The sequence below is a fragment of the Myxine glutinosa genome, chromosome 3 (genome assembly GCF_964187855.1).
Source record: "Myxine glutinosa chromosome 3, kmMyxGlut1.1, whole genome shotgun sequence".
Taxonomy (NCBI): Eukaryota; Metazoa; Chordata; class Myxini; order Myxiniformes; family Myxinidae; genus Myxine; species Myxine glutinosa.
The window spans coordinates 77,929,048-77,955,105 of record NC_136263.1 but is presented as its reverse complement, the minus strand read 5'-3'; positions in this window follow the sequence as shown (position 1 = coordinate 77,955,105).

Sequence of the window (26,058 nt, the reverse complement as noted above, 5' to 3'; positions counted from 1 at the left end):
CTTTTCACACTTGTGTTTGTGCAGGAAACCACTTTTGCACTTGTATTAGTGTGGAAAAACCACTTTTCGCACTTGTGTTAGTGTTGAAAAACCACTTTTTGCACTTGTGATAGTGTTGAAAAACCACTTTTCGCACTTGTGTTAGTATTGAAAAACCACTTTTTGCACTTGTATTAGTGTGGAAAAACCACTTTTCGCACTTGTGTTAGTGTTGAAAAACCACTTTTCGCACTTGTGTTAGTGTTGAAAAACCACTTTTCGCACTTGTGTTAGTGTTGAAAAACCACTTTTTGCACTTGTGATAGTGTTGAAAAACCAATTTTTGCACTTGTGTTAGTGTTGAAAAAACACTTTTCGCACTTGTGTTAGTGTTGAAAAACCACTTTTCACACTTGTGTTGGTGCAGGAAACCACTTTTGCACTTGTATTATTGTGGAAAAAACACTTTTTGCACTTGTGATAGTGTTGAAAAACCACTTTTTGCACTTGTGTTAGTATTGAAAAACCAGTTTTCGCACTTGTGTTGGTGCAGGAAACCACTTTTGCACTTGTATTAGTGTGGAAAAACCACTTTTCGCACTTGTGTTAGTGTTGAAAAACCACTTTTCGCACTTGTGTTAGTGTTGAAAAACCACTTTTCGCACTTGTGTTAGTGTTGAAAAACCAGTTTTCACACTTGTGTTGGTGCAGGAAACCACTTTTGCACTTGTATTAGTGTAAAAAACCACTTTTCGCACTTGTGTTAGTGTTGAAAAACCACTTTTCGCACCTGTGTTAGTGTTGAAAAACCAGTTTTCACACTTGTGTTGGTGCAGGAAACCACTTTTGCACTTGTATTAGTGTGGAAAAACCACTTTTCGCACTTGTGTTAGTGTTGAAAAACCACTTTTCGCACTTGTGTTAGTGTTGAAAAACTACTTTTTGCACTTGTGTTAGTGTTGAAAAACCACTTTTTGCACTTGTGTTAGTGTTGAAAAACCACTTTTCGCACTTGTGTTAGTGTTGAAAAACCACTTTTCACACTTGTGTTTGTGCAGGAAACCACTTTTGCACTTGTATTAGTGTGGAAAAACCACTTTTCGCACTTGTGTTAGTGTTGAAAAACCACTTTTTGCACTTGTGATAGTGTTGAAAAACCACTTTTCGCACTTGTGTTAGTATTGAAAAACCACTTTTTGCACTTGTATTAGTGTGGAAAAACCACTTTTCGCACTTGTGTTAGTGTTGAAAAACCACTTTTCGCACTTGTGTTAGTGTTGAAAAACCACTTTTCGCACTTGTGTTAGTGTTGAAAAACCACTTTTTGCACTTGTGATAGTGTTGAAAAACCAATTTTTGCACTTGTGTTAGTGTTGAAAAAACACTTTTCGCACTTGTGTTAGTGTTGAAAAACCACTTTTCACACTTGTGTTGGTGCAGGAAACCACTTTTGCACTTGTATTATTGTGGAAAAAACACTTTTTGCACTTGTGATAGTGTTGAAAAACCACTTTTTGCACTTGTGTTAGTATTGAAAAACCACTTTTCGCACTTGTGTTGGTGCAGGAAACCACTTTTGCACTTGTATTAGTGTGGAAAAACCACTTTTCGCACTTGTGTTAGTGTTGAAAAACCACTTTTCGCACTTGTGTTAGTGTGGAAAAACCACTTTTCGCACTTGTGTTAGTGTTGAAAAACCACTTTTCGCACTTGTGTTAGTGTTGAAAAACCACTTTTCGCACTTGTGTTAGTGTTGAAAAACCACTTTTTGCACTTGTGATAGTGTTGAAAAACCAATTTTTGCACTTGTGTTAGTGTTGAAAAAACACTTTTCGCACTTGTGTTAGTGTTGAAAAACCACTTTTCACACTTGTGTTTGTGCAGGAAACCACTTTTGCACTTGTATTAGTGTGGAAAAACCACTTTTCGCACTTGTGTTAGTGTTGAAAAACCACTTTTTGCACTTGTGATAGTGTTGAAAAACCACTTTTCGCACTTGTGTTAGTATTGAAAAACCACTTTTTGCACTTGTATTAGTGTGGAAAAACCACTTTTCGCACTTGTGTTAGTGTTGAAAAACCACTTTTCGCACTTGTGTTAGTGTTGAAAAACCACTTTTCGCACTTGTGTTAGTGTTGAAAAACCACTTTTTGCACTTGTGATAGTGTTGAAAAACCAATTTTTGCACTTGTGTTAGTGTTGAAAAAACACTTTTCGCACTTGTGTTAGTGTTGAAAAACCACTTTTCACACTTGTGTTGGTGCAGGAAACCACTTTTGCACTTGTATTATTGTGGAAAAAACACTTTTTGCACTTGTGATAGTGTTGAAAAACCACTTTTTGCACTTGTGTTAGTATTGAAAAACCAGTTTTCGCACTTGTGTTGGTGCAGGAAACCACTTTTGCACTTGTATTAGTGTGGAAAAACCACTTTTCGCACTTGTGTTAGTGTTGAAAAACCACTTTTCGCACTTGTGTTAGTGTTGAAAAACCACTTTTCGCACTTGTGTTAGTGTTGAAAAACCAGTTTTCACACTTGTGTTGGTGCAGGAAACCACTTTTGCACTTGTATTAGTGTAAAAAACCACTTTTCGCACTTGTGTTAGTGTTGAAAAACCACTTTTCGCACCTGTGTTAGTGTTGAAAAACCAGTTTTCACACTTGTGTTGGTGCAGGAAACCACTTTTGCACTTGTATTAGTGTGGAAAAACCACTTTTCGCACTTGTGTTAGTGTTGAAAAACCACTTTTCGCACTTGTGTTAGTGTTGAAAAACTACTTTTTGCACTTGTGTTAGTGTTGAAAAACCACTTTTTGCACTTGTGTTAGTGTTGAAAAACCACTTTTCGCACTTGTGTTAGTGTTGAAAAACCACTTTTCACACTTGTGTTTGTGCAGGAAACCACTTTTGCACTTGTATTAGTGTGGAAAAACCACTTTTCGCACTTGTGTTAGTGTTGAAAACCACTTTTTGCACTTGTGATAGTGTTGAAAAACCACTTTTCGCACTTGTGTTCGTATTGAAAAACCACTTTTTGCACTTGTATTAGTGTGGAAAAACCACTTTTCGCACTTGTGTTAGTGTTGAAAAACCACTTTTCGCACTTGTGTTAGTGTTGAAAAACCACTTTTCGCACTTGTGTTAGTGTTGAAAAACCACTTTTTGCACTTGTGATAGTGTTGAAAAACCAATTTTTGCACTTGTGTTAGTGTTGAAAAAACACTTTTCGCACTTGTGTTAGTGTTGAAAAACCACTTTTCACACTTGTGTTGGTGCAGGAAACCACTTTTGCACTTGTATTATTGTGGAAAAAACACTTTTTGCACTTGTGATAGTGTTGAAAAACCACTTTTTGCACTTGTGTTAGTATTGAAAAACCAGTTTTCGCACTTGTGTTGGTGCAGGAAACCACTTTTGCACTTGTATTAGTGTGGAAAAACCACTTTTCGCACTTGTGTTAGTGTTGAAAAACCAGTTTTCACACTTGTGTTGGTGCAGGAAACCACTTTTGCACTTGTATTAGTGTAAAAAACCACTTTTCGCACTTGTGTTAGTGTTGAAAAACCACTTTTCGCACCTGTGTTAGTGTTGAAAAACCAGTTTTCACACTTGTGTTGGTGCAGGAAACCACTTTTGCACTTGTATTAGTGTGGAAAAACCACTTTTCGCACTTGTGTTAGTGTTGAAAAACCACTTTTCGCACTTGTGTTAGTGTTGAAAAACTACTTTTTGCACTTGTGTTAGTGTTGAAAAACCACTTTTTGCACTTGTGTTAGTGTTGAAAAACCACTTTTCGCACTTGTGTTAGTGTTGAAAAACCACTTTTCACACTTGTGTTTGTGCAGGAAACCACTTTTGCACTTGTATTAGTGTGGAAAAACCACTTTTCGCACTTGTGTTAGTGTTGAAAAACCACTTTTTGCACTTGTGATAGTGTTGAAAAACCACTTTTCGCACTTGTGTTAGTATTGAAAAACCACTTTTTGCACTTGTATTAGTGTGGAAAAACCACTTTTCGCACTTGTGTTAGTGTTGAAAAACCACTTTTCGCACTTGTGTTAGTGTTGAAAAACCACTTTTCGCACTTGTGTTAGTGTTGAAAAACCACTTTTTGCACTTGTGATAGTGTTGAAAAACCAATTTTTGCACTTGTGTTAGTGTTGAAAAAACACTTTTCGCACTTGTGTTAGTGTTGAAAAACCACTTTTCACACTTGTGTTGGTGCAGGAAACCACTTTTGCACTTGTATTATTGTGGAAAAAACACTTTTTGCACTTGTGATAGTGTTGAAAAACCACTTTTTGCACTTGTGTTAGTATTGAAAAACCAGTTTTCGCACTTGTGTTGGTGCAGGAAACCACTTTTGCACTTGTATTAGTGTGGAAAAACCACTTTTCGCACTTGTGTTAGTGTTGAAAAACCACTTTTCGCACTTGTGTTAGTGTTGAAAAACCACTTTTCGCACTTGTGTTAGTGTTGAAAAACCAGTTTTCACACTTGTGTTGGTGCAGGAAACCACTTTTGCACTTGTATTAGTGTAAAAAACCACTTTTCGCACTTGTGTTAGTGTTGAAAAACCACTTTTCGCACCTGTGTTAGTGTTGAAAAACCAGTTTTCACACTTGTGTTGGTGCAGGAAACCACTTTTGCACTTGTATTAGTGTGGAAAAACCACTTTTCGCACTTGTGTTAGTGTTGAAAAACCACTTTTCGCACTTGTGTTAGTGTTGAAAAACTACTTTTTGCACTTGTGTTAGTGTTGAAAAACCACTTTTTGCACTTGTGTTAGTGTTGAAAAACCACTTTTCGCACTTGTGTTAGTGTTGAAAAACCACTTTTCACACTTGTGTTTGTGCAGGAAACCACTTTTGCACTTGTATTAGTGTGGAAAAACCACTTTTCGCACTTGTGTTAGTGTTGAAAAACCACTTTTTGCACTTGTGATAGTGTTGAAAAACCACTTTTCGCACTTGTGTTAGTATTGAAAAACCACTTTTTGCACTTGTATTAGTGTGGAAAAACCACTTTTCGCACTTGTGTTAGTGTTGAAAAACCACTTTTCGCACTTGTGTTAGTGTTGAAAAACCACTTTTCGCACTTGTGTTAGTGTTGAAAAACCACTTTTTGCACTTGTGATAGTGTTGAAAAACCAATTTTTGCACTTGTGTTAGTGTTGAAAAACCACTTTTCACACTTGTGTTGGTGCAGGAAACCACTTTTGCACTTCTATTATTGTGGAAAAAACACTTTTTGCACTTGTGATAGTGTTGAAAAACCACTTTTTGCACTTGTGTTAGTATTGAAAAACCAGTTTTCGCACTTGTGTTGGTGCAGGAAACCACTTTTGCACTTGTATTAGTGTGGAAAAACCACTTTTCGCACTTGTGTTAGTTGAAAAACCACTTTTCGCTCTTGTGTTAGTGTTGAAAAACCACTTTTCGCACTTGTGTTAGTGTTGAAAAACCACTTTTCGCACTTGTGTTAGTGTTGAAAAACCACTTTTCGCACTTGTGTTGGTGCAGGAAACCACTTTTGCACTTGTATTAGTGTGGAAAAACCACTTTTCGCACTTGTGTTAGCGTTGAAAAACCCACTTTTCGCACTTGTGTTAGTGTTGAAAAACCACTTTTCGCACTTGTGTTGGTGCAGGAAACCACTTTTGCACTTGTATTAGTGTGGAAAAACCACTTTTTGCACTAGTGACTGTTGAAAAACCACTTTTCGCACTTGTGTTAGTGTTGAAAAACCACTTTTCGCACTTGTGTTGGTGCAGGAAACCACTTTTGCACTTGTATTAGTGTGGAAAACAACTTTTCGCACTTGTGTTAGTGTTGAAAAACCACTTTTCGCACCTGTGTTAGTGTTGAAAAACCACTTTTCGCACTTGTGTTGGTGCAGGAAACCACTTTTGCACTTGTATTAGTGTGGAAAAAACACTTTTTGCACTTGTGATAGTGTTGAAAAACCACTTTTTACACTTGTGTTAGTGTTGAAAAACCAGCTTTCACACTTGTGTTAGTGTTGAAAAACCACTTTTCGCACTTGTGTTGGTGCAGGAAACCACTTTTGCACTTGTATTAGTGTGGAAAAAACACTTTTTGCACTTGTGATAGTGTTGAAAAACCACTTTTCGCACTTGTGTTAGTGTTGAAAAACCAGTTTTCGCACTTGTGTTGGTGCAGGAAACCACTTTTGCACTTGTATTAGTGTGGAAAAACCACTTTTTGCACTAGTGATAGTGTTGAAAAACCACTTTTTGCACTTGTGTTAGTGTTGAAAAACCACTTTTCGCACTTGTGTTGGTGCAGGAAACCACTTTTTCACTTGTATTAGTGTGGAAACCCCACTTTTCGCACTTGTGTTAGTGTTGAAAAATCACTTTTCGCACTTGTGTTAGTGTTGAAATACCACTTTTCGCACTTGTGTTGGTGCAGGAAACCACTTTTGCACTTGTATTAGTGTGGAAAAAACACTTTTTGCACTTGTGATAGTGTTGAAAACCACTTTTCGCACTTGTGTTGGTGCAGGAAACCACTTTTGCACTTGTATTAGTGTGGAAAAACCACTTTTTGCACTTGTGTAAGTGTTGAAAAACCACTTTTCGCACTTGTGTTAGTGTTGAAAAACCACTTTTCGCACTTGTGTTGGTGCAGGAAACCACTTTTGCACTTGTATTAGTGTGGAAAAAACACTTTTTGCACTTGTGATAGTGTTGAAAAACCACATTTCGCACTTGTGTTAGTGTTGAAAAACCACTTTTCGCACTTGTGTTGGTGCAGGAAACCACTTTTGCACTTGTATTAGTGTAAAAAACCACTTTTCGCACTTGTGTTAGTGTTGAAAACCCACTTTTCGCACCTGTGTTAGTGTTGAAAAACCACTTTTCGCACTTGTGTTGGTGCAGGAAACCACTTTTGCACTTGTATTAGTGTGGAAAAAACACTTTTTGCACTTGTGATAGTGTTGAAAAAACACTTTTTGCACTTGTGTTAGTGTTGAAAAACTAGTTTTCACACTTGTGTTGGTGCAGGAAACCACTTTTGCACTTGTATTAGTGTGGAAAAACCACTTTTTGCACTTGTGTTAGTGTTGAAAAACCACTTTTCACACTTGTGTTAGTGTTGGAAAACCACTTTTTGCACTTGTGTTAGTGTTGAAAAACCACTTTTTGCACTTGTGTTAGTTTTGAAAAACCACTTTTCGCACTTGTGTTAGTGTTGAAAATCCACTTTTCCCACTTGTGTTGGTGCAGGAAACCACTTTTGCACTTGTATTAGTGTAAAAAACCACTTTTCGCACTTGTGTTAGTGTTGAAAAACCACTTTTCGCACCTGTGTTAGTGTTGAAAAACCACTTTTCGCACTTGTGTTGGTGCAGAAAACCACTTTTGCACTTGTATTAGTGTGGAAAAAACACTTTTTGCACTTGTGATAGTGTTGAAAAACCACTTTTTGCACTTGTGTTAGTGTTGAAAATCCACTTTTCCCACTTGTGTTGGTGCAGGAAACCACTTTTGCACTTGTATTAGTGTGGAAAAACCACTTTTCGCACTTGTGTTAGTGTTGAAAAACCACTTTTCGCACTTGTGTTAGTGTTGAAAAACCACTTTTCACACTTGTGTTAGTGTTGAAAAACCACTTTTTGCACTTGTGATAGTGTTGAAAACCCACTTTTCGCACTTGTGTTAGTGTTGAAAAATCACTTTTCGCACTTGTGTTAGTGTTGAAAAACCACTTTTCGCACTTGTGTTGGTGCAGGAAACCACTTTTGCACTTGTATTAGTGTGGAAAAACACTTTTTGCACTTGTGATAGTGTGGAAAAAACCACTTTTCGCACTTGTGTTACTGTTGAAAAACCACTTTTCGCACGTGTTGGTGCTGGAAAACCACTTTTGCACTTGTATTAGTGTGGAAAAACCACTTTTCGCACTTGTGTTAGTTGAAAAACCACTTTTCGCACTTGTGTTAGTGTTGAAAAACCACTTTTCGCACTTGTGTTGGTGCAGGAAACCACTTTTGCACTTGTATTAGTGTGGAAAAACTACTTTTCGCACTTGTGTTCGCGTTGAAAAACCACTTTTCGCACTTGTGTTAGTGTTGAAAAACCACTTTTCGCACTTGTGTTGGTGCAGGATACCACTTTTGCACTTGTATTAGTGTGGAAAAAACACTTTTTGCACTTGTGATAGTGTTGAAAAACCACTTTTCGCACTTGTGTTAGTGTTGAAAAACCACTTTTCGCACTTGTGTTGGTGCAGGAAACCACTTTTGCACTTGTATTAGTGTGGAAAACCCACTTTTCGCACTTGTGTTAGTGTTGAAAAATCACTTTTCACACTTGTGTTAGTGTTGAAAACCCACTTTTCGCACTTGTGTTGGTGCAGGAAACCACTTTTGCACTTGTATTAGTGTGGAAAAAACACTTTTTGCACTTGTGATAGTGTGGAAAAAACCACTTTTCGCACTTGTGTTAGTGTTGAAAAACCACTTTTCGCACTTGTGTTGGTGCAGGAAACCACTTTTGCACTTGTATTAGTGTGGAAAAACCACTTTTCGCACTTGTGTTAGTGTTGAAAAACCACTTTTCGCACTTGTGTTAGTGTTGAAAAACCACTTTTCGCACTTGTGTTGGTGCAGGAAACCACTTTTGCACTTGTATTAGTGTGGAAAAAACACTTTTTGCACTTGTGATAGTGTTGAAAAACCACTTTTCGCACTTGTGTTAGTGTTGAAAAACCACTTTTCGCACTTGTGTTGGTGCAGGAAACCACTTTTGCACTTGTATTAGTGTAAAAAACCACTTTTCGCACTTGTGTTAGTGTTGAAAAACCACTTTTCGCACCTGTGTTAGTGTTGAAAAACCACTTTTCGCACTTGTGTTGGTGCAGGAAACCACTTTTGCACTTGTATTAGTGTGGAAAAAACACTTTTTGCACTTGTGATAGTGTTGAAAAACCACTTTTTGCACTTGTGTTAGTGTTGAAAAACCAGTTTTCACACTTGTGTTGGTGCAGGAAACCACTTTTGCACTTGTATTAGTGTGGAAAAACCACTTTTCGCACTTGTGTTGGTGTTGAAAAACCACTTTTCGCACTTGTGTTAGTGTTGAAAAACCACTTTTCGCACTTGTGTTAGTGTTGAAAAACCACTTTTTGCACTTGTGTTAGTGTTGAAAAACCACTTTTTGCACTTGTGTTAGTTTTGAAAAACCACTTTTAGCACTTGTGTTAGTGTTGAAAATCCACTTTTCCCACTTGTGTTGGTGCAGGAAACCACTTTTTCACTTGTATTAGTGTAAAAAACCACTTTTCGCACTTGTTTTAGTGTTGAAAAACCACTTTTCGCACTTGTGTTAGTGTTGAAAAACCACTTTTCGCACTTGTGTTAGTGTTGAAAAACCACTTTTTGCACTTGTGATAGTGTTGAAAACCCACTTTTCGCACTTGTGTTAGTGTTGAAAAATCACTTTTCGCACTTGTGTTAGTGTTGAAAAACCACTTTTCGCACTTGTGTTGGTGCAGGAAACCACTTTTGCACTTGTATTAGTGTGGAAAAACACTTTTTGCACTTGTGATAGTGTGGAAAAAACCACTTTTCGCACTTGTGTTACTGTTGAAAAACCACTTTTCGCACGTGTTGGTGCAGGAAAACCACTTTTGCACTTGCATTAGTGTGGAAAAACCACTTTTCGCACTTGTGTTAGTTGAAAAACCACTTTTCGCACTTGTGTTAGTGTTGAAAAACCACTTTTCGCACTTGTGTTGGTGCAGGAAACCACTTTTGCACTTGTATTAGTGTGGAAAAACCACTTTTCGCACTTGTGTTAGCGTTGAAAAACCACTTTTCGCACTTGTGTTAGTGTTGAAAAACCACTTTTCGCACTTGTGTTGGTGCAGGAAACCACTTTTGCACTTGTATTAGTGTGGAAAAAACACTTTTTGCACTTGTGATAGTGTTGAAAAACCACTTTTCGCACTTGTGTTAGTGTTGAAAAACCAGTTTTCGCACTTGTGTTGGTGCAGGAAACCACTTTTGCACTTGTATTAGTGTGGAAAAACCACTTTTTGCACTTGTGTTAGTGTTGAAAATCCACTTTTCCCACTTGTGTTGGTGCAGGAAAACACTTTTGCACTTGTATAAGTGTGGAAAAACCACTTTTCGCACTTGTGTTAGTGTTGAAAAACCACATTTTGCACTTGTGTTAGTGTTGAAAAACCACTTTTCGCACTAGTGTTAGTGTTGAAAAACCACTTTTTGCACTTGTGATAGTGTTGAAAAACCACTTTTTGCACTTGTGTTAGTGTTGAAAAAACACTTTTCGCACTTGTGTTAGTGCTGAAAAACCACTTTTCACACTTGTGTTGGTGCAGGAAACCACTTTTGCACTTGTATTAGTGTGGAAAAACCACTTTTCGCACTTGTGTTAGTTGAAAAACCACTTTTCGCACTTGTGTTAGTGTTGAAAAACCACTTTTCGCACTTGTGTTGGTGCAGGAAACCACTTTTGCACTTGTATTAGTGTAAAAAACCACTTTTCGCACTTGTGTTAGTGTTGAAAAACCACTTTTCGCACCTGTGTTAGTGTTGAAAAACCACTTTTCGCACTTGTGTTGGTGCAGAAAACCACTTTTGCACTTGTATTAGTGTGGAAAAAACACTTTTTGCACCTGTGATAGTGTTGAAAAACCAATTTTTGCACTTGTGTTAGTGTTGAAAAACCAGTTTTCGCACTTGTGTTGGTGCAGGAAACCACTTTTGCACTTGTATTAGTGTGGAAAAACCACTTTTCGCACTTGTGTTAGTTGAAAAACCACTTTTCGCTCTTGTGTTAGTGTTGAAAAACCACTTTTCGCACTTGCGTTAGTGTTGAAAAACCACTTTTTGCACTTGTGTTAGTGTTGAAAAACCACTTTTCGCACTTGTGTTAGTGTTGAAAAACCACTTTTCGCACTTGTGTTGGTGCAGGAAACCACTTTTGCACTTGTATTAGTGTGGAAAAACCACTTTTCGCACTTGTGTTAGCGTTGAAAAACCCACTTTTCGCACTTGTGTTAGTGTTGAAAAACCACTTTTCGCACTTGTGTTGGTGCAGGAAACCACTTTTGCACTTGTATTAGTGTGGAAAAACCACTTTTTGCACTAGTGATAGTGTTGAAAAACCACTTTTCGCACTTGTGTTAGTGTTGAAAAACCACTTTTCGCACTTGTGTTGGTGCAGGAAACCACTTTTGCACTTGTATTAGTGTGGAAAAACCACTTTTCGCACTTGTGTTAGTGTTGAAAAACTACTTTTCGCACTTGTGTTGGTGCAGGAAACCACTTTTGCACTTGTATTAGTGTGGAAAAAACACTTTTTGCACTTGTGATAGTGTTGAAAAACCACTTTTCGCACTTGTGTTGGTGCAGGAAACCACTTTTGCACTTGTATTAGTGTGGAAAAAACACTTTTTGCACTTGTGATAGTGTTGAAAAACCACTTTTTGCACTTGTGTTAGTGTTGAAAAACCAGCTTTCACACTTGTGTTAGTGTTGAAAAACCACTTTTCGCACTTGTGTTGGTGCAGGAAACCACTTTTGCACTTGTATTAGTGTGGAAAAAACACTTTTTGCACTTGTGATAGTGTTGAAAAACCACTTTTCGCACTTGTGTTAGTGTTGAAAAACCAGTTTTCGCACTTGTGTTGGTGCAGGAAACCACTTTTGCACTTGCATTAGTGTGGAAAAACCACTTTTTGCACTAGTGATAGTGTTGAAAAACCACTTTTTGCACTTGTGTTAGTGTTGAAAAACCACTTTTCGCACTTGTGTTGGTGCAGGAAACCACTTTTGCACTTGTATTAGTGTGGAAAACCCACTTTTCGCACTTGTGTTAGTGTTGAAAAATCACTTTTCGCACTTGTGTTAGTGTTGAAAAACCACTTTTCGCACTTGTGTTGGTTGGTGCAGGAAACCACTTTTGCACTTGTATTAGTGTGGAAAAAACACTTTTTGCACTTGTGATAGTGTGGAAAAAACCACTTTTCGCACTTGTGTTAGTGTTGAAAAACCACTTTTCGCACTTGTGTTGGTGCAGGAAACCACTTTTGCACTTGTATTAGTGTGGAAAAACCACTTTTTGCACTTGTGTTAGTGTTGAAAAACCACTTTTCACACTTGTGTTAGTGTTGGAAAACCACTTTTTGCACTTGTGTTAGTTTTGAAAAACCAGTTTTCACACTTGTGTTAGTGTTGAAAAACCACTTTTCGCACTTGTGTTGGTGCGGGAAACCACTTTTGCACTTGTATTAGTGTGGAAAAAACAATTTTTGCACTTGTGATAGTGTTGAAAAACCACTTTTCGCACTTGTGTTAGTGTTGAAAAACCAGTTTTCACACTTGTGTTGGTGCAGGAAACCACTTTTGCACTTGTATTAGTGTGGAAAAACCACTTTTTGCACTAGTGATAGTGTGGAAAAAACACTTTTTGCATTTGTGATAGTGTTGAAAAACCACTTTTCGCACTTGTGTTAGTGTTGAAAAACCACTTTTCGCACTTGTGTTGGTGCAGGAAACCACTTTTGCACTTGTATTAGTGTAAAAAACCACTTTTCGCACTTGTGTTAGTGTTGAAAAACCACTTTTCGCACCTGTGTTAGTGTTGAAAAACCAGTTTTCACACTTGTGTTGGTGCAGGAAACCACTTTTGCACTTGTATTAGTGTGGAAAAACCACTTTTCGCACTTGTGTTAGTGTTGAAAAACCACTTTTCGCACTTGTGTTAGTGTTGAAAAACTACTTTTCGCACTTGTGTTAGTGTTGAAAAACTACTTTTTGCACTTGTGTTAGTGTTGAAAAACCACTTTTTGCACTTGTGTTAGTGTTGAAAAACCACTTTTCGCACTTGTGTTAGTGTTGAAAAACCACTTTTCACACTTGTGTTTGTGCAGGAAACCACTTTTGCACTTGTATTAGTGTGGAAAAACCACTTTTCGCACTTGTGTTAGTGTTGAAAAACCACTTTTTGCACTTGTGATAGTGTTGAAAAACCACTTTTCGCACTTGTGTTAGTATTGAAAAACCACTTTTTGCACTTGTATTAGTGTGGAAAAACCACTTTTCGCACTTGTGTTAGTGTTGAAAAACCACTTTTCGCACTTGTGTTAGTGTTGAAAAACCACTTTTCGCACTTGTGTTAGTGTTGAAAAACCACTTTTTGCACTTGTGATAGTGTTGAAAAACCAATTTTTGCACTTGTGTTAGTGTTGAAAAAACACTTTTCGCACTTGTGTTAGTGTTGAAAAACCACTTTTCACACTTGTGTTGGTGCAGGAAACCACTTTTGCACTTGTATTATTGTGGAAAAAACACTTTTTGCACTTGTGATAGTGTTGAAAAACCACTTTTTGCACTTGTGTTAGTATTGAAAAACCAGTTTTCGCACTTGTGTTGGTGCAGGAAACCACTTTTGCACTTGTATTAGTGTGGAAAAACCACTTTTCGCACTTGTGTTAGTTGAAAAACCACTTTTCGCTCTTGTGTTAGTGTTGAAAAACCACTTTTCGCACTTGTGTTAGTGTTGAAAAACCACTTTTCGCACTTGTGTTAGTGTTGAAAAACCACTTTTCGCACTTGTGTTGGTGCAGGAAACCACTTTTGCACTTGTATTAGTGTGGAAAAACCACTTTTCGCACTTGTGTTAGCGTTGAAAAACCCACTTTTCGCACTTGTGTTAGTGTTGAAAAACCACTTTTCGCACTTGTGTTGGTGCAGGAAACCACTTTTGCACTTGTATTAGTGTGGAAAAACCACTTTTTGCACTAGTGAGTGTTGAAAAACCACTTTTCGCACTTGTGTTAGTGTTGACAAACCACTTTTCGCACTTGTGTTGGTGCAGGAAACCACTTTTGCACTTGTATTAGTGTGGAAAACAACTTTTCGCACTTGTGTTAGTGTTGAAAAACCACTTTTCGCACCTGTGTTAGTGTTGAAAAACCACTTTTCGCACTTGTGTTGGTGCAGGAAACCACTTTTGCACTTGTATTAGTGTGGAAAAAACACTTTTTGCACTTGTGATAGTGTTGAAAAACCACTTTTTACACTTGTGTTAGTGTTGAAAAACCAGCTTTCACACTTGTGTTAGTGTTGAAAAACCACTTTTCGCACTTGTGTTGGTGCAGGAAACCACTTTTGCACTTGTATTAGTGTGGAAAAAACACTTTTTGCACTTGTGATAGTGTTGAAAAACCACTTTTCGCACTTGTGTTAGTGTTGAAAACCAGTTTTCGCACTTGTGTTGGTGCAGGAAACCACTTTTGCACTTGTATTAGTGTGGAAAAACCACTTTTTGCACTAGTGATAGTGTTGAAAAACCACTTTTTGCACTTGTGTTAGTGTTGAAAAACCACTTTTCGCACTTGTGTTGGTGCAGGAAACCACTTTTTCACTTGTATTAGTGTGGAAAACCCACTTTTCGCACTTGTGTTAGTGTTGAAAAATCACTTTTCGCACTTGTGTTAGTGTTGAAAAACCACTTTTCGCACTTGTGTTGGTGCAGGAAACCACTTTTGCACTTGTATTAGTGTGGAAAAAACACTTTTTGCACTTGTGATAGTGTTGAAAAACCACTTTTCGCACTTGTGTTGGTGCAGGAAACCACTTTTGCACTTGTATTAGTGTGGAAAAACCACTTTTTGCACTTGTGTTAGTGTTGAAAAACCACTTTTCGCACTTGTGTTAGTGTTGAAAAACCACTTTTCGCACTTGTGTTGGTGCAGGAAACCACTTTTGCACTTGTATTAGTGTGGAAAAAACACTTTTTGCACTTGTGATAGTGTTGAAAAACCACTTTTCGCACTTGTGTTAGTGTTGAAAAACCACTTTTCGCACTTGTGTTGGTGCAGGAAACCACTTTTGCACTTGTATTAGTGTAAAAAACCACTTTTCGCACTTGTGTTAGTGTTGAAAACCCACTTTTCGCACCTGTGTTAGTGTTGAAAAACCACTTTTCGCACTTGTGTTGGTGCAGGAAACCACTTTTGCACTTGTATTAGTGTGGAAAAAACACTTTTTGCACTTGTGATAGTGTTGAAAAACCACTTTTTGCACTTGTGTTAGTGTTGAAAAACCAGTTTTCACACTTGTGTTGGTGCAGGAAACCACTTTTGCACTTGTATTATTGTGGAAAAACCACTTTTTGCACTTGTGATAGTGTTGAAAAACCACTTTTTGCACTTGTGTTAGTGTTGAAAAAACACTTTTCGCACTTGTGTTAGTGCTGAAAAACCACTTTTCACACTTGTGTTGGTGCAGGAAACCACTTTTGCACTTGTATTATTGTGGAAAAAACACTTTTTGCACTTGTGATAGTGTTGAAAAACCACTTTTTGCACTTGTGTTAGTGTTGAAAAACCAGTTTTCGCACTTGTGTTGGTGCAGGAAACTACTTTTGCACTTGTATTAGTGTGGAAAAACCACTTTTCGCACTTGTGTTAGTTGAAAAACCACTTTTCGCACTTGTGTTAGTGTTGAAAAACCACTTTTCGCACTTGTGTTGGTGCAGGAAACCACTTTTGCACTTGTATTAGTGTAAAAAACCACTTTTCGCACTTGTGTTAGTGTTGAAAAACCACTTTTCGCACCTGTGTTAGTGTTGAAAAACCACTTTTCGCACTTGTGTTGGTGCAGAAAACCACTTTTGCACTTGTATTAGTGTGGAAAAAACACTTTTTGCACCTGTGATAGTGTTGAAAAACCACTTTTTGCACTTGTGTTAGTGTTGAAAAACCAGTTTTCGCACTTGTGTTGGTGCAGGAAACCACTTTTGCACTTGTATTAGTGTGGAAAAACCACTTTTCGCACTTGTGTTAGTTGAAAAACCACTTTTCGCTCTTGTGTTAGTGTTGAAAAACCACTTTTCGCACTTGCGTTAGTGTTGAAAAACCACTTTTTGCACTTGTGTTAGTGTTGAAAAACCACTTTTCGCACTTGTGTTAGTGTTGAAAAACCACTTTTCGCACTTGTGTTGGTGCAGGAAACCACTTTTGCACTTGTATTAGTGTGGAAAAACCACTTTTCGCACTTGTGTTAGCGTTGAAAAACCCACTTTTCGCACTTGTGTTAGTGTTGAAAAACCACTTTTCGCACTTGTGTTGGTGCAGGAAACCACTTTTGCACTTGTATTAGTGTGGAAAAACCACTTTTTGCACTAGTGATAGTGTTGAAAAACCACTTTTCGCACTTGTGTTAGTGTTGAAAAACCACTTTTCGCACTTGTGTTGGTGCAGGAAACCACTTTTGCACTTGTATTAGTGTGGAAAAACCACTTTTCGCACTTGTGTTAGTGTTGAAAAACCACTTTTCGCACTTGTGTTGGTGCAGGAAACCACTTTTGCACTTGTATTAGTGTGGAAAAAACACTTTTTGCACTTGTGATAGTGTTGAAAAACCACTTTTCGCACTTGTGTTGGTGCAGGAAACCACTTTTGCACTTGTATTAGTGTGGAAAAAACACTTTTTGCACTTGTGATAGTGTTGAAAAACCACTTTTTGCACTTGTGTTAGTGTTGAAAAACCAGCTTTCACACTTGTGTTAGTGTTGAAAAACCACTTTTCGCACTTGTGTTGGTGCAGGAAACCACTTTTGCACTTGTATTAGTGTGGAAAAAACACTTTTTGCACTTGTGATAGTGTTGAAAAACCACTTTTCGCACTTGTGTTAGTGTTGAAAAACCAGTTTTCGCACTTGTGTTGGTGCAGGAAACCACTTTTGCACTTGCATTAGTGTGGAAAAACCACTTTTTGCACTAGTGATAGTGTTGAAAAACCACTTTTTGCACTTGTGTTAGTGTTGAAAAACCACTTTTCGCACTTGTGTTGGTGCAGGAAACCACTTTTGCACTTGTATTAGTGTGGAAAACCCACTTTTCGCACTTGTGTTAGTGTTGAAAAATCACTTTTCGCACTTGTGTTAGTGTTGAAAAACCACTTTTCGCACTTGTGTTGGTTGGTGCAGGAAACCACTTTTGCACTTGTATTAGTGTGGAAAAAACACTTTTTGCACTTGTGATAGTGTGGAAAAAACCACTTTTCGCACTTGTGTTAGTGTTGAAAAACCACTTTTCGCACTTGTGTTGGTGCAGGAAACCACTTTTGCACTTGTATTAGTGTGGAAAAACCACTTTTTGCACTTGTGTTAGTGTTGAAAAACCACTTTTCACACTTGTGTTAGTGTTGGAAAACCACTTTTTGCACTTGTGTTAGTTTTGAAAAACCAGTTTTCACACTTGTGTTAGTGTTGAAAAACCACTTTTCGCACTTGTGTTGGTGCGGGAAACCACTTTTGCACTTGTATTAGTTTGGAAAAAACAATTTTTGCACTTGTGATAGTGTTGAAAAACCACTTTTCACACTTGTGTTAGTGTTGAAAAACCACTTTTTGCACTTGTGATAGTGTTGAAAACCCACTTTTCGCACTTGTGTTAGTGTTGAAAAATCACTTTTCGCACTTGTGTTAGTGTTGAAAAACCACTTTTCGCACTTGTGTTGGTGCAGGAAACCACTTTTGCACTTGTATTAGTGTGGAAAAACACTTTTTGCACTTGTGATAGTGTGGAAAAAACCACTTTTTGCACTTGTGTTACTGTTGAAAAACCACTTTTCGCACGTGTTGGTGCTGGAAAACCACTTTTGCACTTGTATTAGTGTGGAAAAACCACTTTTCGCACTTGTGTTAGTTGAAAAACCACTTTTCGCACTTGTGTTAGTGTTGAAAAACCACTTTTCGCACTTGTGTTGGTGCAGGAAACCACTTTTGCACTTGTATTAGTGTGGAAAAACTACTTTTCGCACTTGTGTTCGCGTTGAAAAACCACTTTTCGCACTTGTGTTAGTGTTGAAAAACCACTTTTCGCACTTGTGTTGGTGCAGGAAACCACTTTTGCACTTGTATTAGTGTGGAAAAAACACTTTTTGCACTTGTGATAGTGCTGAAAAACCACTTTTCGCACTTGTGTTAGTGTTGAAAAACCACTTTTCGCACTTGTGTTGGTGCAGGAAACCACTTTTGCACTTGTATTAGTGTGGAAAACCCACTTTTCGCACTTGTGTTAGTGTTGAAAAATCACTTTTCACACTTGTGTTAGTGTTGAAAAACCACTTTTCGCACTTGTGTTGGTGCAGGAAACCACTTTTGCACTTGTATTAGTGTGGAAAAAACACTTTTTGCACTTGTGATAGTGTGGAAAAAACCACTTTTCGCACTTGTGTTAGTGTTGAAAAACCACTTTTCGCACTTGTGTTGGTGCAGGAAACCACTTTTGCACTTGTATTAGTGTGGAAAAACCACTTTTCGCACTTGTGTTAGTGTTGAAAAACCACTTTTCGCACTTGTGTTAGTGTTGAAAAACCACTTTTCGCACTTGTGTTGGTGCAGGAAACCACTTTTGCACTTGTATTAGTGTGGAAAAAACACTTTTTGCACTTGTGATAGTGTTGAAAAACCACTTTTCGCACTTGTGTTAGTGTTGAAAAACCACTTTTCGCACTTGTGTTGGTGCAGGAAACCACTTTTGCACTTGTATTAGTGTAAAAAACCACTTTTCGCACTTGTGTTAGTGTTGAAAAACCACTTTTCGCACCTGTGTTAGTGTTGAAAAACCACTTTTCGCACTTGTGTTGGTGCAGGAAACCACTTTTGCACTTGTATTAGTGTGGAAAAAACACTTTTTGCACTTGTGATAGTGTTGAAAAACCACTTTTTGCACTTGTGTTAGTGTTGAAAAACCAGTTTTCACACTTGTGTTGGTGCAGGAAACCACTTTTGCACTTGTATTAGTGTGGAAAAACCACTTTTCGCACTTGTGTTAGTGTTGAAAAACCACTTTTCGCACTTGTGTTATTGTTGAAAAACCACTTTTCGCACTTGTGTTAGTGTTGAAAACCACTTTTTGCACTTGTGTTAGTGTTGAAAAACCACTTTTTGCACTTGTGTTAGTTTTGAAAAACCACTTTTAGCACTTGTGTTAGTGTTGAAAATCCACTTTTCCCACTTGTGTTGGTGCAGGAAACCACTTTTGCACTTGTATTAGTGTAAAAAACCACTTTTCGCACTTGTTTTAGTGTTGAAAAACCACTTTTCGCACTTGTGTTAGTGTTGAAAAACCACTTTTCGCACTTGTGTTAGTGTTGAAAAACACTTTTTGCACTTGTGATAGTGTTGAAAACCCACTTTTCGCACTTGTGTTAGTGTTGAAAAATCACTTTTCGCACTTGTGTTAGTGTTGAAAAACCACTTTTCGCACTTGTGTTGGTGCAGGAAACCACTTTTGCACTTGTATTAGTGTGGAAAAACACTTTTTGCACTTGTGATAGTGTGGAAAAAACCACTTTTCGCACTTGTGTTACTGTTGAAAAACCACTTTTCGCACGTGTTGGTGCAGGAAAACCACTTTTGCACTTGCATTAGTGTGGAAAAACCACTTTTCGCACTTGTGTTAGTTGAAAAACCACTTTTCGCACTTGTGTTAGTGTTGAAAAACCACTTTTCGCACTTGTGTTGGTGCAGGAAACCACTTTTGCACTTGTATTAGTGTGGAAAAACCACTTTTCGCACTTGTGTTAGCGTTGAAAAACCACTTTTCGCACTTGTGTTAGTGTTGAAAAACCACTTTTCGCACTTGTGTTGGTGCAGGAAACCACTTTTGCACTTGTATTAGTGTGGAAAAAACACTTTTTGCACTTGTGATAGTGTTGAAAAACCACTTTTCGCACTTGTGTTAGTGTTGAAAAACCAGTTTTCGCACTTGTGTTGGTGCAGGAAACCACTTTTGCACTTGTATTAGTGTGGAAAAACCACTTTTTGCACTTGTGTTAGTGTTGAAAATCCACTTTTCCCACTTGTGTTGGTGCAGGAAAACACTTTTGCACTTGTATAAGTGTGGAAAAACCACTTTTCGCACTTGTGTTAGTGTTGAAAAACCACATTTTGCACTTGTGTTAGTGTTGAAAAACCACTTTTCGCACTAGTGTTAGTGTTGAAAAACCACTTTTTGCACTTGTGATAGTGTTGAAAAACCACTTTTTGCACTTGTGTTAGTGTTGAAAAAACACTTTTCGCACTTGTGTTAGTGCTGAAAAACCACTTTTCACACTTGTGTTGGTGCAGGAAACCACTTTTGCACTTGTATTATTGTGGAAAAAACACTTTTTGCACTTGTGATAGTGTTGAAAAACCACTTTTTGCACTTGTGTTAGTGTTGAAAAACCAGTTTTCGCACTTGTGTTGGTGCAGGAAACTACTTTTGCACTTGTATTAGTGTGGAAAAACCACTTTTCGCACTTGTGTTAGTTGAAAAACCACTTTTCGCACTTGTGTTAGTGTTGAAAAACCACTTTTCGCACTTGTGTTGGTGCAGGAAACCACTTTTGCACTTGTATTAGTGTAAAAAACCACTTTTCGCACTTGTGTTAGTGTTGAAAAACCACTTTTCGCACCTGTGTTAGTGTTGAAAAACCACTTTTCGCACTTGTGTTGGTGCAGAAAACCACTTTTGCACTTGTATTAGTGTGGAAAAAACACTTTTTGCACCTGTGATAGTGTTGAAAAACCAATTTTTGCACTTGTGTTAGTGTTGAAAAACCAGTTTTCGCACTTGTGTTGGTGCAGGAAACCACTTTTGCACTTGTATTAGTGTGGAAAAACCACTTTTCGCACTTGTGTTAGTTGAAAAACCACTTTTCGCTCTTGTGTTAGTGTTGAAAAACCACTTTTCGCACTTGCGTTAGTGTTGAAAAACCACTTTTTGCACTTGTGTTAGTGTTGAAAAACCACTTTTCGCACTTGTGTTAGTGTTGAAAAACCACTTTTCGCACTTGTGTTGGTGCAGGAAACCACTTTTGCACTTGTATTAGTGTGGAAAAACCACTTTTCGCACTTGTGTTAGCGTTGAAAAACCCACTTTTCGCACTTGTGTTAGTGTTGAAAAACCACTTTTCGCACTTGTGTTGGTGCAGGAAACCACTTTTGCACTTGTATTAGTGTGGAAAAACCACTTTTTGCACTAGTGATAGTGTTGAAAAACCACTTTTCGCACTTGTGTTAGTGTTGAAAAACCACTTTTCGCACTTGTGTTGGTGCAGGAAACCACTTTTGCACTTGTATTAGTGTGGAAAAACCACTTTTCGCACTTGTGTTAGTGTTGAAAAACTACTTTTCGCACTTGTGTTGGTGCAGGAAACCACTTTTGCACTTGTATTAGTGTGGAAAAAACACTTTTTGCACTTGTGATAGTGTTGAAAAACCACTTTTCGCACTTGTGTTGGTGCAGGAAACCACTTTTGCACTTGTATTAGTGTGGAAAAAACACTTTTTGCACTTGTGATAGTGTTGAAAAACCACTTTTTGCACTTGTGTTAGTGTTGAAAAACCAGCTTTCACACTTGTGTTAGTGTTGAAAAACCACTTTTCGCACTTGTGTTGGTGCAGGAAACCACTTTTGCACTTGTATTAGTGTGGAAAAAACACTTTTTGCACTTGTGATAGTGTTGAAAAACCACTTTTCGCACTTGTGTTAGTGTTGAAAAACCAGTTTTCGCACTTGTGTTGGTGCAGGAAACCACTTTTGCACTTGCATTAGTGTGGAAAAACCACTTTTTGCACTAGTGATAGTGTTGAAAAACCACTTTTTGCACTTGTGTTAGTGTTGAAAAACCACTTTTCGCACTTGTGTTGGTGCAGGAAACCACTTTTGCACTTGTATTAGTGTGGAAAACCCACTTTTCGCACTTGTGTTAGTGTTGAAAAATCACTTTTCGCACTTGTGTTAGTGTTGAAAAACCACTTTTCGCACTTGTGTTGGTTGGTGCAGGAAACCACTTTTGCACTTGTATTAGTGTGGAAAAAACACTTTTTGCACTTGTGATAGTGTGGAAAAAACCACTTTTCGCACTTGTGTTAGTGTTGAAAAACCACTTTTCGCACTTGTGTTGGTGCAGGAAACCACTTTTGCACTTGTATTAGTGTGGAAAAACCACTTTTTGCACTTGTGTTAGTGTTGAAAAACCACTTTTCACACTTGTGTTAGTGTTGGAAAACCACTTTTTGCACTTGTGTTAGTTTTGAAAAACCAGTTTTCACACTTGTGTTAGTGTTGAAAAACCACTTTTCGCACTTGTGTTGGTGCGGGAAACCACTTTTGCACTTGTATTAGTGTGGAAAAAACAATTTTTGCACTTGTGATAGTGTTGAAAAACCACTTTTCGCACTTGTGTTAGTGTTGAAAAACCAGTTTTCACACTTGTGTTGGTGCAGGAAACCACTTTTGCACTTGTATTAGTGTGGAAAAACCACTTTTTGCACTAGTGATAGTGTGGAAAAAACACTTTTTGCATTTGTGATAGTGTTGAAAAACCACTTTTCGCACTTGTGTTAGTGTTGAAAAACCACTTTTCGCACTTGTGTTGGTGCAGGAAACCACTTTTGCACTTGTATTAGTGTAAAAAACCACTTTTCGCACTTGTGTTAGTGTTGAAAAACCACTTTTCGCACCTGTGTTAGTGTTGAAAAACCAGTTTTCACACTTGTGTTGGTGCAGGAAACCACTTTTGCACTTGTATTAGTGTGGAAAAACCACTTTTCGCACTTGTGTTAGTGTTGAAAAACCACTTTTCGCACTTGTGTTAGTGTTGAAAAACTACTTTTCGCACTTGTGTTAGTGTTGAAAAACTACTTTTTGCACTTGTGTTAGTGTTGAAAAACCACTTTTTGCACTTGTGTTAGTGTTGAAAAACCACTTTTCGCACTTGTGTTAGTGTTGAAAAACCACTTTTCACACTTGTGTTTGTGCAGGAAACCACTTTTGCACTTGTATTAGTGTGGAAAAACCACTTTTCGCACTTGTGTTAGTGTTGAAAAACCACTTTTTGCACTTGTGATAGTGTTGAAAAACCACTTTTCGCACTTGTGTTAGTATTGAAAAACCACTTTTTGCACTTGTATTAGTGTGGAAAAACCACTTTTCGCACTTGTGTTAGTGTTGAAAAACCACTTTTCGCACTTGTGTTAGTGTTGAAAAACCACTTTTCGCACTTGTGTTAGTGTTGAAAAACCACTTTTTGCACTTGTGATAGTGTTGAAAAACCAATTTTTGCACTTGTGTTAGTGTTGAAAAAACACTTTTCGCACTTGTGTTAGTGTTGAAAAACCACTTTTCACACTTGTGTTGGTGCAGGAAACCACTTTTGCACTTGTATTATTGTGGAAAAAACACTTTTTGCACTTGTGATAGTGTTGAAAAACCACTTTTTGCACTTGTGTTAGTATTGAAAAACCAGTTTTCGCACTTGTGTTGGTGCAGGAAACCACTTTTGCACTTGTATTAGTGTGGAAAAACCACTTTTCGCACTTGTGTTAGTTGAAAAACCACTTTTCGCTCTTGTGTTAGTGTTGAAAAACCACTTTTCGCACTTGTGTTAGTGTTGAAAAACCACTTTTCGCACTTGTGTTAGTGTTGAAAAACCACTTTTCGCACTTGTGTTGGTGCAGGAAACCACTTTTGCACTTGTATTAGTGTGGAAAAACCACTTTTCGCACTTGTGTTAGCGTTGAAAAACCCACTTTTCGCACTTGTGTTAGTGTTGAAAAACCACTTTTCGCACTTGTGTTGGTGCAGGAAACCACTTTTGCACTTGTATTAGTGTGGAAAAACCACTTTTTGCACTAGTGAGTGTTGAAAAACCACTTTTCGCACTTGTGTTAGTGTTGACAAACCACTTTTCGCACTTGTGTTGGTGCAGGAAACCACTTTTGCACTTGTATTAGTGTGGAAAACAACTTTTCGCACTTGTGTTAGTGTTGAAAAACCACTTTTCGCACCTGTGTTAGTGTTGAAAAACCACTTTTCGCACTTGTGTTGGTGCAGGAAACCACTTTTGCACTTGTATTAGTGTGGAAAAAACACTTTTTGCACTTGTGATAGTGTTGAAAAACCACTTTTTACACTTGTGTTAGTGTTGAAAAACCAGCTTTCACACTTGTGTTAGTGTTGAAAAACCACTTTTCGCACTTGTGTTGGTGCAGGAAACCACTTTTGCACTTGTATTAGTGTGGAAAAAACACTTTTTGCACTTGTGATAGTGTTGAAAAACCACTTTTCGCACTTGTGTTAGTGTTGAAAACCAGTTTTCGCACTTGTGTTGGTGCAGGAAACCACTTTTGCACTTGTATTAGTGTGGAAAAACCACTTTTTGCACTAGTGATAGTGTTGAAAAACCACTTTTTGCACTTGTGTTAGTGTTGAAAAACCACTTTTCGCACTTGTGTTGGTGCAGGAAACCACTTTTTCACTTGTATTAGTGTGGAAAACCCACTTTTCGCACTTGTGTTAGTGTTGAAAAATCACTTTTCGCACTTGTGTTAGTGTTGAAAAACCACTTTTCGCACTTGTGTTGGTGCAGGAAACCACTTTTGCACTTGTATTAGTGTGGAAAAAACACTTTTTGCACTTGTGATAGTGTTGAAAAACCACTTTTCGCACTTGTGTTGGTGCAGGAAACCACTTTTGCACTTGTATTAGTGTGGAAAAACCACTTTTTGCACTTGTGTTAGTGTTGAAAAACCACTTTTCGCACTTGTGTTAGTGTTGAAAAACCACTTTTCGCACTTGTGTTGGTGCAGGAAACCACTTTTGCACTTGTATTAGTGTGGAAAAAACACTTTTTGCACTTGTGATAGTGTTGAAAAACCACTTTTCGCACTTGTGTTAGTGTTGAAAAACCACTTTTCGCACTTGTGTTGGTGCAGGAAACCACTTTTGCACTTGTATTAGTGTAAAAAACCACTTTTCGCACTTGTGTTAGTGTTGAAAACCCACTTTTCGCACCTGTGTTAGTGTTGAAAAACCACTTTTCGCACTTGTGTTGGTGCAGGAAACCACTTTTGCACTTGTATTAGTGTGGAAAAAACACTTTTTGCACTTGTGATAGTGTTGAAAAACCACTTTTTGCACTTGTGTTAGTGTTGAAAAACCAGTTTTCACACTTGTGTTGGTGCAGGAAACCACTTTTGCACTTGTATTATTGTGGAAAAACCACTTTTTGCACTTGTGATAGTGTTGAAAAACCACTTTTTGCACTTGTGTTAGTGTTGAAAAAACACTTTTCGCACTTGTGTTAGTGCTGAAAAACCACTTTTCACACTTGTGTTGGTGCAGGAAACCACTTTTGCACTTGTATTATTGTGGAAAAAACACTTTTTGCACTTGTGATAGTGTTGAAAAACCACTTTTTGCACTTGTGTTAGTGTTGAAAAACCAGTTTTCGCACTTGTGTTGGTGCAGGAAACTACTTTTGCACTTGTATTAGTGTGGAAAAACCACTTTTCGCACTTGTGTTAGTTGAAAAACCACTTTTCGCACTTGTGTTAGTGTTGAAAAACCACTTTTCGCACTTGTGTTGGTGCAGGAAACCACTTTTGCACTTGTATTAGTGTAAAAAACCACTTTTCGCACTTGTGTTAGTGTTGAAAAACCACTTTTCGCACCTGTGTTAGTGTTGAAAAACCACTTTTCGCACTTGTGTTGGTGCAGAAAACCACTTTTGCACTTGTATTAGTGTGGAAAAAACACTTTTTGCACCTGTGATAGTGTTGAAAAACCACTTTTTGCACTTGTGTTAGTGTTGAAAAACCAGTTTTCGCACTTGTGTTGGTGCAGGAAACCACTTTTGCACTTGTATTAGTGTGGAAAAACCACTTTTCGCACTTGTGTTAGTTGAAAAACCACTTTTCGCTCTTGTGTTAGTGTTGAAAAACCACTTTTCGCACTTGCGTTAGTGTTGAAAAACCACTTTTTGCACTTGTGTTAGTGTTGAAAAACCACTTTTCGCACTTGTGTTAGTGTTGAAAAACCACTTTTCGCACTTGTGTTGGTGCAGGAAACCACTTTTGCACTTGTATTAGTGTGGAAAAACCACTTTTCGCACTTGTGTTAGCGTTGAAAAACCCACTTTTCGCACTTGTGTTAGTGTTGAAAAACCACTTTTCGCACTTGTGTTGGTGCAGGAAACCACTTTTGCACTTGTATTAGTGTGGAAAAACCACTTTTTGCA